General features: G+C 40.9%; 1 protein-coding gene across 5 annotated transcripts in view; it reads left to right on the top strand.

Annotated features, from left to right (window-relative positions):
• Positions 1 to 12854, top strand: part of STRN3 (striatin 3) — a 64546-nt gene that overhangs the window by 1360 nt on the left and 50332 nt on the right. The window lies entirely within an intron of this gene.

The following is a 12854-nucleotide window of genomic DNA, read 5'->3' as shown; positions in this document are numbered from 1 at the left end:
TTTTGCCCCCCAACTAGTCCCCGGGGCCGGTTCTTTTTCCCCACCAGTCCCCGGAGCCGGTATTTTTTTCCCCACCAGTCCCCGGAGCCGGTATTTTTTCTCCACCAGTCCCCGGAGCCGGTCTTTGTCCCCCGACTAGTCCCCGGAGCCGGTCCATGTCCCCCTACTAGTCCCCGGAGCCGGTCCTTGTGTCCCGTCCCCCCCCCCCCCAGCCCCCGCTTCTTCCTTAATAATTCTGGCATCTGTTAAGCGCTTACTCTGTGCCAGCCCCCGTACTAAGCGCTCTCCCCATCCATCCCCGGATCCCACCCCCGCTGCAGGAGGACCCTTCCTCCCCCCCCCCCCCCCCGCGAAAACAAAATAACCCGCATAACGATTTTAGCCACAGTTTAACTTGGAAAGACCCCCCCACCTCTGTCCCTGACACAGGCCCCTTCTTGGAGGGTTAAATCTCAATGCCAGGCTGCTTCGGACCCCAGAAAGGAGAGAGAACATCCCCCCGACTCCTAATCCCGGCTCTGCCACTTGTCTGCTGTGTGACCTTGGGCAACTCACGTCGCTTCTCTGGGCCTCGGTTCCCTCATCTGTAAAACGGGGATTAAGACTGGGAGCCCTATGTGGGACAGGGACTGCGACCAACCCCATTTCCCTGGATCTGCCCCAGCGCTTCGACCAGTGCCTGGCACATTGTAAGCGCTTAACTAACAACATTATTATTGTTATTAATAAAGTCAGCCCCTTGCAGTCGGGACAGAGATTCAGAGCCTTTAACGATCCACTGTGTATTGCCTCAGGTTGTGTAGGGGCTCTGAGCGACTTGCGTTTAAAAAACACCAAGGCGAGGTCCATGTTCATTTGATATTTTGCTGGAGTTTGTAAACTCCTTTCTAGCGCAGACCTAAAACCAGAAAAACAATCTCAGCCCGAAACTGATCGGGGAAGGAAACTGGGCACCTGTTCTTTTTTGTTTTTTTTTTCTGACAAGTATATATTTAGGTTATGTGTAATGTTGTCCCTCACTGACGCACGGGCATTCACGTTTAGTAGACAGTAGTGAATGCTTTTCCACTGGTTTTATTGAAAATAAAAACCCTTACACTTGTGGTTATTGTCCAGGTTACAGCAAAGAAAGAGTTTAAACACTGGAAATCAAGTTCTTCCAATTCCAGATGTACTAACTAGAGTTCCTGCTGGTATGTCTGTCAACTGGAACACAGATTAAAAAAAGACAGTAGTTTGCTTTCTAAATTGAAAGACTTCGATTCCGCCCTTTACGTCATTGGCAACTGTAGCTTTTGTATATTTCTTTGTTTTTAAAATGCTAAAACTCATCTTTTTTCAAAATGTCTAGTATTGCAGGGCGTTCTGTGACATGGTTCATTTAGGAAGACTCGGGAGATGTCGGTAGTGATTCGTAGGAAATTTAAAGCAGCATTACAAATCCAAATGCCAGTGAGGATGGACTCTTAGGTTTGTTTGGTGAGCTGACCTCACTGCATCCTCCTCTTCCCTCTGTCCTCTAATTGGGCTAAAGAATTGGTTAGTGATGTGTGCAACTGTTGTAGCATGAAACTGCATAATCATTTCTCTTTATCTTTTACTAATGATGTGGTACTCATGATTTTGTGATTGAATGCAGAAACCTACGTTTTGGAAGCTAATGCTTTTTATAATGAAACGTTGGACATGTATATTTCCTATAATTTCAAGTTAATGATTATGAGTTCCTCAAAATATAGTCTCTAAAGGAACGAGAATGTGTCAATCGCCTAACTCGTAGGGCTGAATTAGCTCTGTTAGTCCCTGTACCTGCTTTTTAAAAACACGTCGAAAAGAGAAGATTCTTGCACTGTCCACTCAACTTTCTAATGTTTATTTGCCTGTACTATTAACAGAATCTTGTGGATAAAATGTTCACTACTGTTCCCATTGAACATAAGTAACTCATGATGATCCTCAGTTGTCAGAAAATATTGTGGTATGTTCTATTCACATTGAATGTAAGTAACTCATGATCATCCTCAATTGCCAGAAAATATTGTGGTGTAAAGTGGTTGTGGTTTCTTGGGAGAAAAAAAAAAAGTGGTAGCTGGAATTTGCTGCTGGATCACCAGCCTAGTTTTGCTTTATGCACTGGATCCTGAACTACATTATTTTCAGGATGGATATTGATTAATGGTATTGACTGAAGGCTTACCATGCACGGAATACTGTATTAAGCGCTTGGGAGAGTACAATACAACAGAGTTAGTAGTCATAGTCTCTGCCCACAAGGAGCTTATTGAAGTGGTAAATGTTTGTGATAGTTTGAATAAAGTGGTTGGATTTTTTTATTAAACGGGGTCTCATGTAAATTAATCAGAATCCTAAAATCAAAGTTAAAAGAAACTAATATTGAAAGGTTAACAGAAAAATTAAATGTTACAAAAAAATTTCATTCCATTCATCATATTTCCTTGAAGTATCTATTATTGAAAAGATGGTCAAATTATGCTGTAAACTTAGGATAACTGTTTTAAAGTTTTAATTTGTAAAAGAAAAGATATAATCATTGAAAAAATGATAGGCATTTCAACAGTTGCTGACTGAGGTTTGCCATATATATATATCTGTATGTATTTTTAGTGGCATTTAAGTGTTTTGCACCACAGCTGTTTAGTTGTACCAGTTGTACTGTACACTGTACACTGTGGGGATTTGAGCTAATCAGGTTGGAAACAGTCCACGGTCCACTTGGGGCTCATGGTCTCAATCCCCATTCATTCATTCAATAGTATTTATTGAACGCTTACTATGTGCAGAGCACTGTACTAAGCGCTTGGGATGAACAAGTCGGCAACAGATAGAGACAGTCCCTGCCGTTTGACGGGCTTACAGTCTAATCGGGGGAGACGGACAGACAAGAACAATGGCACTAAACAGCGTCAAGGGGAAGAACATCTCGTAAAAACAATGGCAACTAAATAGAATCAAGAATCCCCATTTTACAGATGAAGTAACTGAGGCACAGATAGTTTAAATGATTTGCCTCGGGTCACACAGAAGACACTTGGCAGATCTGGGATTTTAGAACACCAGACTCCCAGACTGTGATCTTTCCAATAGGCCACGCTGCTTCTCAGGGTTCTGTTCGTTTGAACCCTGCCTGCAGCTCACCCACAGAGGTTGGTATGGCCTGATTTTTGGGTCGAACTGGGCTGTGATTTAGAATCTGGCCTGACCTGTGAAAGCTAGCTGCCTCATATGAATTCATTTTGTTGTTAAAAACAACATCTTGTCTTTTTTAAGGAGGGGTTATTCAGATTAAATTGATACATAGCACTTGTAGCCGTGCAGATTGTCATATCATTCTCAAACGCTGATTAAGACACTTGTGGTTCATCAAAAATTCATCCCTTTGGTGTAGCATGTCTTATTACAGAATTTTTTGTCTTGAGTTTAGTTAAGCGTTCTGATAATACTGTCAGCAGTTGTTGTTTTTTTAATTTCTAGTCAGAAACTTTCCCCCATTTTAGTCAAAATGTTCTGGAATCATGCCGAAGAAAACTTACTGTTCTTACTGAAAAGAAAAAGAGTTGGGGAGTCTAGAACATTTCTGCACTTTAAAAACCCCCTACACTTAGGGAGATAGTACTTTGACAATTTATTCATGCATCTGTTATCTGTATTGCAGATTATCTGGCCATAAAACACATCCAAAATATAGCAACTAAAATTAAGCAGTTTAAAAATCATCAATGGACCCTGGGGGAAAAAGGACAAAGAAAGGTAAAACAAGAGTAGATCATGACCACTGTGACTTTTCAACAGCTGACTTTTAGTGGGGCTGGACTCTTCATCGATTGGCAATTCTTAAGCAACTGGAATTTAGTTGTCGTGATTTTAGGTGATTTGTTGGACGCAGCTAGGAATATTCCTATTCTGTGCCATTTCTACGTGGCTGGCTTTCTTTGCTATCCAGTCTGCTCGAGGTTCTTCGTGTGTGTCTTTTAGTGAATGTGTACCTGTGCAGGTTACTTGCTGTTTTAATTATCCATGCTAATGGTTTCTTCCAATGGCACAGATAATTTAAGTGTATTGTGCTTCGCTTAAAGTTTTTGTCACATAATGCAGTTGTCCAGTGTTTTATCATTTAAAGACTTCATGGATCCTAGTAATACACCACAATTTTAAAGTGGTCTATGCGCCAAAACATAATGCAAAACAGTTGTAATCATGTGGAGCACTTCATATATCTTTTTTTTGCCCTATGAACCACAGAGGCCATGTAAAAACCATAAATATTTTTATACCAAAAAATCTGATGTTGAAATTGCAAAGGCTCAAGGGCTCTGTTTGGAAGAACTTAAAGTGCAGTAAGTGCTCAATAAAGACAGTTGATTGAAGAACTGAAATTAGTGCCCATCCCTGTTCCTTGGCCTGAGTTTGGAACTGTACCTTGAAGCTACTGCTGCAGTTAATCCTGGCGATATGGAAGGGAGTTGAAATGCCCCCCTCTTCCCTATCACCCCAGATGAGAATCCCAAACCAAAATAGATCACTTCAATGCCTTTGGTGGCTTTTGGTTATTTCTCACTTTGGCACTGTGGAGGAAACAAATCTGGTGTTCTGGGTAGTTCTGCACTTGCTAATGATGAGCTTCCTATGACCTAAGGTTAAAAAAGCTGCTATAGGACCTCAGGGAACAATGCTCTGCAGATTCAGTTAAATGCCATAATTTTCCTACCTTGCTGGATAGGTCATAAATTCAAATTGTGGTTTTTTTTTTCTTCAACTGAGAATGTATCATCAGTCCTTCTTTTCCTCTAGACTCGTTGTCTTACTAGAAATTGTGATTCCTTGTCAGTTTGTATTTGTGGAGTTGTTTTTAAGGTGTCTTTGAACTTGCATTCCCTTGTGTCTGCATGCTTTTTTAAAGCATAGTGGTGTCGTTATTTGTGTACAGTATTTAGGTGTCTGGTAATAACCGATAGTTCATTACAGTATTAAGGGTTTGAAAAAGTCCTTTGGTTTAGCCAAATAATTCAGTCTCTTTCGTAATTACATACCAATGAAACCCCTAAAGAATGTGAGCCATTTAAAAATTTCAAGGTTTGAAAGCATTCTAATTCCTAAATAAATTGCTCCTGAGACGTGAGATGACACATTTGGAATGCAGTAGCGGTAGTGGGTTTTGGCAAGAGTGCCTAGTACAGTGCACAGTAAGTGCTCAATAAATTCCATTGAGTGATTGAATTCATCAAAGGTTTTAAGGCTGGCCCCAGGACACTCCAAGGGCAACCCAGTACCTGATTTGCCTGGAGACCTGGCCTAACCTCACTTTAGGCATGAATGGCTGTCACTGTAGTAGTCCAGCCTGTTCACAGGCAGCCGTTGGGTCAGCTGCCTCAGCGTGAATGCTTTGGACCTGTGAGGCAACTGTACTCTTTTGTGGATTAGCTCAAATCCAAACTCTTTCCTTCCTCCCAATCAATATAACCTGACTGGTAGTCAGTCTGGGCGGTGTGGGATTCTGAGCTTTCTAAGAAGGCCGGAGAGAGCCCTGTTAGGAAAATCACAAGGGTTTAGGGGCCAATTTTCTTGGAAAATTGGTCAACTAAATGAAGTAGGTTTATGAGTAACCAGTTCTCCTATTACAGGTTGGGGGATTACTGCTTTGTAGTCTGATCATTTTACTGTGTGGGCCATATGTGAAGTCAGTGTAAAGTTAGAATCAGAAAACATTATTCAATTTGAGTAGTTTCCTCTAATATTGTGATTTCCTGTAGATTAAGTGTTTCTAGCTAAGGAGTCTTTTTTTTTTGTTGTTGTTTTGTAAGAAGTGAATAGTTGGGACAGAGTAAAGCTGAGCAGTTTTACTATTAAACGCCCCTCGTAGTAAAATCATGCTTTCCGCAAAAACAGTTGGAATTGGTGATGTTTGTTTGCGGCTTGAAACGAGTGGTTGGGTTTTAGGAGTGAATCCCTTTGGTAAACATGTGTGCTCTTAACATGAATATATTCCCAGAAGTTGAATTTCTTTCCAGGTGTTGGCAATATAGGCCAACAGTCTGCCATTCTAATCGAGGGACTGTTAGTATTTAGTGTAGAATACTTAAGCCTAAACTGAGTAGGACAGTGTTATGCTTTTGAAATTTTAGCTGGGGAAGAATATCAGAGTGTGAACGTTTCTATCACTAAAAGGCAATTAATGGTGATAGCACAGCCGGAGTATGCATGTATCGCATAAGCCGAAGGACTAAGATTTCTGAAGGGGAGCATTTCCACTCATCTACTGGTTATATCACTGGCCTAATCATCAGTGTCCACAGGACCCAATGTAACTGTTCTAGTTGCTGTTATCCATATCTGGATATGTGATTTACTGTGCATTTGAATGTCTGAATTTGGTCCTTCCTTTGATTATAGAGCGTATAGGAAGTTTACAGTTAATCACAAATAGACATGAGCTTATTTGTGTTCTTAAGCACTCTTATCTTTAATTTGGCAAGTGTATCTTCTTCCTAGATATATTAGCTTGTTTCTGCACTTGTTTTTTTCTTCCCTTTCTTGATTCCCCCTGCCCCAGTATAGGGCTGGTTGACTCACCTGCCCCGTTTTCTCTCCCTGCTTTTTCCAATTTTATTTACCTGGACCCCCTAAAGCAGGGTTTTAGTTAATCTAGTCCCTTTGTGGGGACTGGGTAGGCATGGCTATTAAGCCACATTGCTGACCCTGTGACATTTCAAACAGCAATCCCCTTATCTGAGTGTGATGTCCAAGCAGCTGATTAGCACCTCACCTTCTTTCTGCCCCGTTCACTTGTGGAACCTATCAGCGAGATGCCATTGATGATGATGGTTTAACCATAAACCTGTTGTGAGCAGGAAATGTGTCTACCAGTTTTGTTATAGTGTACTCTCCCAAGTGCTTAGTACAGTGCTATGCACGCAGTAAGCACTCAATAAACACGATTGGTCGATTGTTTGCGAAAAGTGGGGTAGATTTCCTGAGAGTTGCATCGTTTTCCGCAGTCACCCAATCCGACCTATTCAACCCAGGCTCACGTTGGACTGCTGAGAAAATTTCAGCAATTTTCGGCAAGGTTCTAATCCCCTCTAACTCCCACAGCTCATTGATTATGGACTGTTGGGTTTAATGTATTAGGGCCCATTTAAAAATGGCTCTCTGAATTATTGATTATATGAGCGGTTCAGATAAATGTATTTCTAGTATAAGCCAAAAACAGATGCAAAGTTGGATAAAGTGGTAAATTAATATTTGTTGCTTTTCTTTTCTGCTGTGAGGATAAAAATATTGTCAAAATAACAACTCTCCCTGTCCCTCATTAAAAAGTTTAATGAGATAAAATGTGGTTTAAAGTTGGTCTTTGGTTTTGAAAATTGGAAGGAAAATTCTAGTTAAAGGGAATAAATTTTGGTATCTAAAATATAATTTCAGTGAAGGCCATTCAGTTACTAAAATTTACAACACGGTGGCTAAACACTGCATTTTAGTTAAAATAAGTTGGAGCCAATTTTCTCAAAGGAACAGTGTTGTAAATGGGGAAATGGTACTTGAACAAGGGTCTTATATCCTATTTTCACCAAGGTTACCTAGAATTGTGACTCAGTGAGTTATAGATGAGTAATATTCATTTATTTATATTGAGTTCGAGTTGTTCCACCGGAGGGAAGTAGCCTTTATCTTCATCCACAGTAAAATGGGCTTATCTCCCCTCCCTGGCTACTCCACTTGGTGATTAGGTAATCCTTGCTCTCCTTCTGGTCCATGGCCTTACCCACTCTGCCCCCACCCCAGTGTGCCTTTTAAAATTGTTTCCTCATTTTCCTGTGACTGTAATGCATCCGGACCTCCCATTACACTCCCATCCCCTGCCAGTGTCATAAAGGAGGCTAGTGCTGGGAAGCCAAAGCCAGTGTGTTGAAAAGCTGACTCTTCGTATATTTAGAAACATTCCAAGTGCCCATCGTCGTAACTTGGATGCCTGAATTGAGGACTGTCTGTAGTTACGGTTTTTCTAATTATGTATTCTATTGTTTGAATGGAAAAGGCCATTTGAAAAAAATGATTTCCTTACTTGCTTCCTTCCCCTTCGTTAGATAACTTCAGGAATACCTACCCCACCTTCTTTTATTAATCCTGCTAGCAAAACCTGATAGTTCCCCTTAGTGCTCGCTGTACTGATTTGTTGAAAAAAATGTGAAACTCAGTATTTATATTAGGTTGTGTAAAATTAAAGCCTGACTTTATGTGGCATTTTCAAATTTGTAAGGGCAATGAAAGTGTTGTTCTGCTTACCACCCCTTCACACACACATACACACACCCCCCCAAAAAAAAGAAAAGTGGAAATTGACCAAAAAGGGTTCATTGTAAGGGCACTGTCTTGTTTTTTGGACAGTTAAACAAAGGCTGCCTTCAGGATGTTAAATGCAAATGCCTGGTACATATCTCTGAGTTAATTGTACAAATAAAAACTCTTTTGGATGGTTGATGTTGTTTAGAAATACTTTCCACATGTTCAGTGGATAGTTATTTGTATAGTCAACAGATTTATCCCCTGTAGTTTTAGAAATATCATGGAGAGAAGTAGAGTTCTGATCCTATACAAACTTCTTTGAAAAATGTTAAGTTCTGAAACTGGAAAGGTGTGGTATTTGTCAAGATGAAAGAGGCTGTAAAGGTCAGTCCGTCCATAGGTTTTCCTCCAGGCAGGGAAATATAGATCCCAGATCCACCAGATTGCAGGGTGGCTGCAAAGACCAGTATATGGTAAAGTTCCCTCCGCATCGTTTTGCTCGTGGAGACAGGTCTTTGCTACACTAATGGGTTCGCCAATATAGGACTTGTCAGTTTTCAAGTCTATTTTTTAGTACCCTGATTTCTTCAAAGACCTTTGCTTGAGAAGAGCCACCTCTGTCTTGATTGCTGCCTGCCAGCTGTCTTGTCTGCTGCAATCATTTACCAGATAGTACACTGCTGTTTCACTTTGAGAATGGCCTTTTCAAATATATAAGGCTAATGAAAGTGTTATTCCACTCTTCCCACCGCACCCCCCCCCCCCCCCCAGCTTTTATGATTTAGAACTCTGTTCAGCAGCTGGTTGGTTATCTTGCTGTCATCCATTCTCCTCGCATGTTCTGCCCAGCCAAGCTGGGCATCTCGAGCATTGCCTCAGTGCTGGTGAGCCGGCTGCTTTCCAGGACCTTGACGTTGATACTCCTGCCCTGTTGTATGATTTTGAGAATAGTTCATAGGTAACACTGGCAAAACTCCCCAAGGAAGCTTCACTTGTTGTCTTTGGTGGTTCTGAGTCTCTCGGACATAGAGAATGTCGGGTACAGTGACAGCTCTCTGTAAAGCTTCAATTTAAGACTAGAAGAGCCACCCTTCTGTGTGGGATGGTATAGATACAGTCCTTTAGAAAGGCTAGAGGTACCATCCTGAGCTAATGTTCCTTTGTAAACTTGGCCTCCTTAAGCTTAACTGTACTTGCACTACATATTTTGGACAGAATGCTATTAGGGAATTAGGGCAGTATTCTCCCAACAACAGGGATCTCTCTCCCGATAACACAATGTGATGTTGGAAGAGATGTTTGCATGCATGCATATGGTGCCATTTAAAGTGGATGTACTTTGACCATGTTTTCCTTAATTTTGGACGAACCCGGTGTGTAGCCACTAGTTAAATGGAGGGTATTTGTTTTCCTACTCCACTTCTCAGACTTGGCAGTTGAAAAGGGGATGAGGGAGATAGAGCTCACTTCAAATCAGAGAATGGTGGTCATTTTTAACTTATTCTAGTAAACTATTGTAGGTGTATTTGTACTATAATAACAATGATGGCATTTGTGAAGCGCTCACTATGTGCCAAGCACTATTCTTGCTTGCTGGAGAAACAGCGTGGCTCAGTGGAAAGAGCACGGGCTTTGGAGTCAGGACTCATGAGTTCGAATCCCAGCTCTGCCACTTGTCGGCTGTGTGACTATGGGCAAGTCACTTAACTTCTCTGGGGCTCAGTTCCCTCATCTGTAAAATGGGGATTAAGACTGTGAGCCCCACGTGGGACAACCTGATTCCCCTATGTCTACCCCAGCGCTTAGAACAGTGCTCGGCACATAGTAAGCGCTTAACAAATACCAACATTATTATTATTATTCTATATAAGAAACTGAAGTAACCTCTTTCATTATATGTCTAGCTAAGGCTCTGAATAGTTTGACGTATGCTTGTAGTGTTTGAACAGTATAGCTACTCCTGTGGTATCCTGCTTGGGTGGTAGTCATTTCTTGATGATCTGTGTCAGTGGAAGGGGAACCCTGGCAGGAGTTGCGGAAAACCACAAAGAATAGAAAACATCTTATGCAAACAAACAGAAACCTTCTCAGTTGCTGGCAAGTGCTTTGTGTACACATTCCAGGAGTACAGGAATAGTCCAGAAAGTTGTGATCAGACACGTCCAGGCTACTGAGCAAGCCCAGCTCTCTGGTTGAATCCAAATAGAAATATAAGTTCTCCAAAAAAAAAAAGAGAAGCATGGCAAGTCATGACTATGGGTGCCCCTAGTTGGGCATTATTTTCTTTGCTGGCTAGGGGCCAGTGAGACAGTAACTTCCTGTTCAGGTCTCACTTTGGCCCCTGGCCAGCTAACTCTAGTTCACTTCCACTCTGGAAAAAGAAATTCTCTTCTATCTTATGAATCACAGTAAATAGCTCTTTGCTACCTTTTCTTTCTCTCTGGCCTCTCTGGCTTTAGTTTTGTCTGGGAAGGTAGAGGGATAGTTACTCTACTTGTTTCTTTTTTTCTTATGGCCCGACTTGCCAGGGTAAGGTGGAGGATTGAATATGCAATCCCTCAAGGGACTGGAGGAAAAGATGGAGTTACAGGCTTAACACTGGCTACCAGGGAAACAATTCCAGTTGCTGCTGCTGGGTTTGGATCATGACTGGGGAGATCATCTCAGCAGGTCTGGGGTCCCTTTTTTAGTAACCCAGGAAAGTGGTGTGGGTCTAGAGTCTTAGCCTGGCTTGGGTCAGATCAGAACTTTCATTGTCAAGCTGGCGTGTTTGCGGGAGACTGCCTCCGACGTTCTTTAAGCACACATTTGAGCTGCTATGTTCTCGGATCACTTATTTTGGTTTCTCAGTTGAGGCCTTTAAGCCTTCTTTCTTATCCTTTCTTCTGGTCACCTTGTAGTCACAGCAGAAAAAGTGATAATATATCAATAGTCAATGGCTTGCCTCAGTGCCTGCATTTCTTGTTCTTCATCTGTTGCATTTTGCAGTCTGCCTTCCCTTCCCAGTTCTCTGTAGCTTTGTGTTCTTTATTAAAGTAAAACTGAAATGGGGAAATTTTACATGCTTTCACCTTAATATTCTCCTGTATTGAAGTGCAGAGGTTGAAATTTCCTCTCAGCCAAACTTAACAGTGATTTTATTTGCTTTCTTTATTCTGACCAGATGCCCTTAAGCCATATTTCCCTGGAACAAACTACAACAAATTCAGTCCCCCCACTTCAAATCTTCAAAACCCTTCCAAAATCCCATCTCTAGGAAGCCTTCCCTGATTGTGGGGTGGGTTTTTTTTTGGGGGGATGGGGGGCTTGTTTGTTTTTTAAAGTCTTCTGGCCTTGTATCCTCAACTGTCAGTTCAGCACTTCTGGGCCACCTAAGCACTTAAGAACTCATAACCAACTCTTCTCTAGCCTCTCACCCCCACCATTATTTTTATGTGAATCTTTGTGCTCCATTACTTCTTCCTATCTGTAATTTATTTTGTCTCCCCTGTCAGAAGGTAAACTTCTTGAGGACAGAGATCGTTGCCTTACTAGTTTTGTACTTTCCTGAGTGCAGAGCTTAGTGCTCCCCACTCAGTTATATTGTGCATCGAAAATCCATTTAACCTCTTCACTTCAGGATTAATAAAATATGCTTATACATTCTTTTGACTTGCATATAAGAGCTGCATCTAGTCCTTTTTCTTTCAATCTAAGGGTTAGGACTCAACACTCAAAAACTTCTTTAGGAAAATCTTTCAAACAGAATGATTTTTAAGTGTGCGAGGGCTTTGTCATGAGTTGGTGATAAGGTGAGACTTTGCATCTCCCTCCCCATTTCAACCCCTCCAAATAATCAAGAAAAAGTATAGTAAATTAGTGTTTAACTCATTCAGGAAGTTGTTTACTTAAAAGTGTATGCCATGGAAAAGGATATCTGATCATTTGTAATTAAGATAATATGGCTTATTTGAATATTGATTTGGTGATGGAATTAAAAACATCACTTGAGGGAAATTTGTGGGTTTAAAGATTTCTTTTAATTCTAGTTTAAATTTCAGCTTTCACTATTATTTATTTTCAACATCTTGGCAAGCATTTCTTTAATAATAATACTCCTTTCCAGTGTTTCCAAATGACACTGTTGAACACTTGACAGCCCTGTTACCTGTTGGCAAACAGAGCAGTGATTCATTTAGGGTGTATGGGTCTAGCTTCAGCTCAGAGCATAATTTTACAAATTATGGTTTTTGAGTGGGTGGAACAATGGCACTTTACTCAAGGAAATGTCAGATTCTTTACTAAATTGGACAATGGGAAATTCCCTCATTGGGGAAAAAAAATCCGTCAAACTATATGCCAGTTCTATTGATGATGGTGATGGTTTTGCTGATTCGTGAAGAAATTGCCCTACTTTGTTTTTAACTTGTCTGTTCCTATTATGATGGATTCCCAGGTCAACAACATTTAACATTAAAATTTTTAAGAGAACCATACATTTTAAATTTGGATAGCTTTTTTCCCCCACTTTGAAGCCTAATTGAAAAGAAAAATTATTTGAGGGACATTTAAAT

This window comes from Ornithorhynchus anatinus, chromosome 14 (genome assembly GCF_004115215.2).
Source record: "Ornithorhynchus anatinus isolate Pmale09 chromosome 14, mOrnAna1.pri.v4, whole genome shotgun sequence".
Taxonomy (NCBI): Eukaryota; Metazoa; Chordata; class Mammalia; order Monotremata; family Ornithorhynchidae; genus Ornithorhynchus; species Ornithorhynchus anatinus.
This window is presented reverse-complemented; position numbering and strand designations above follow the sequence as displayed.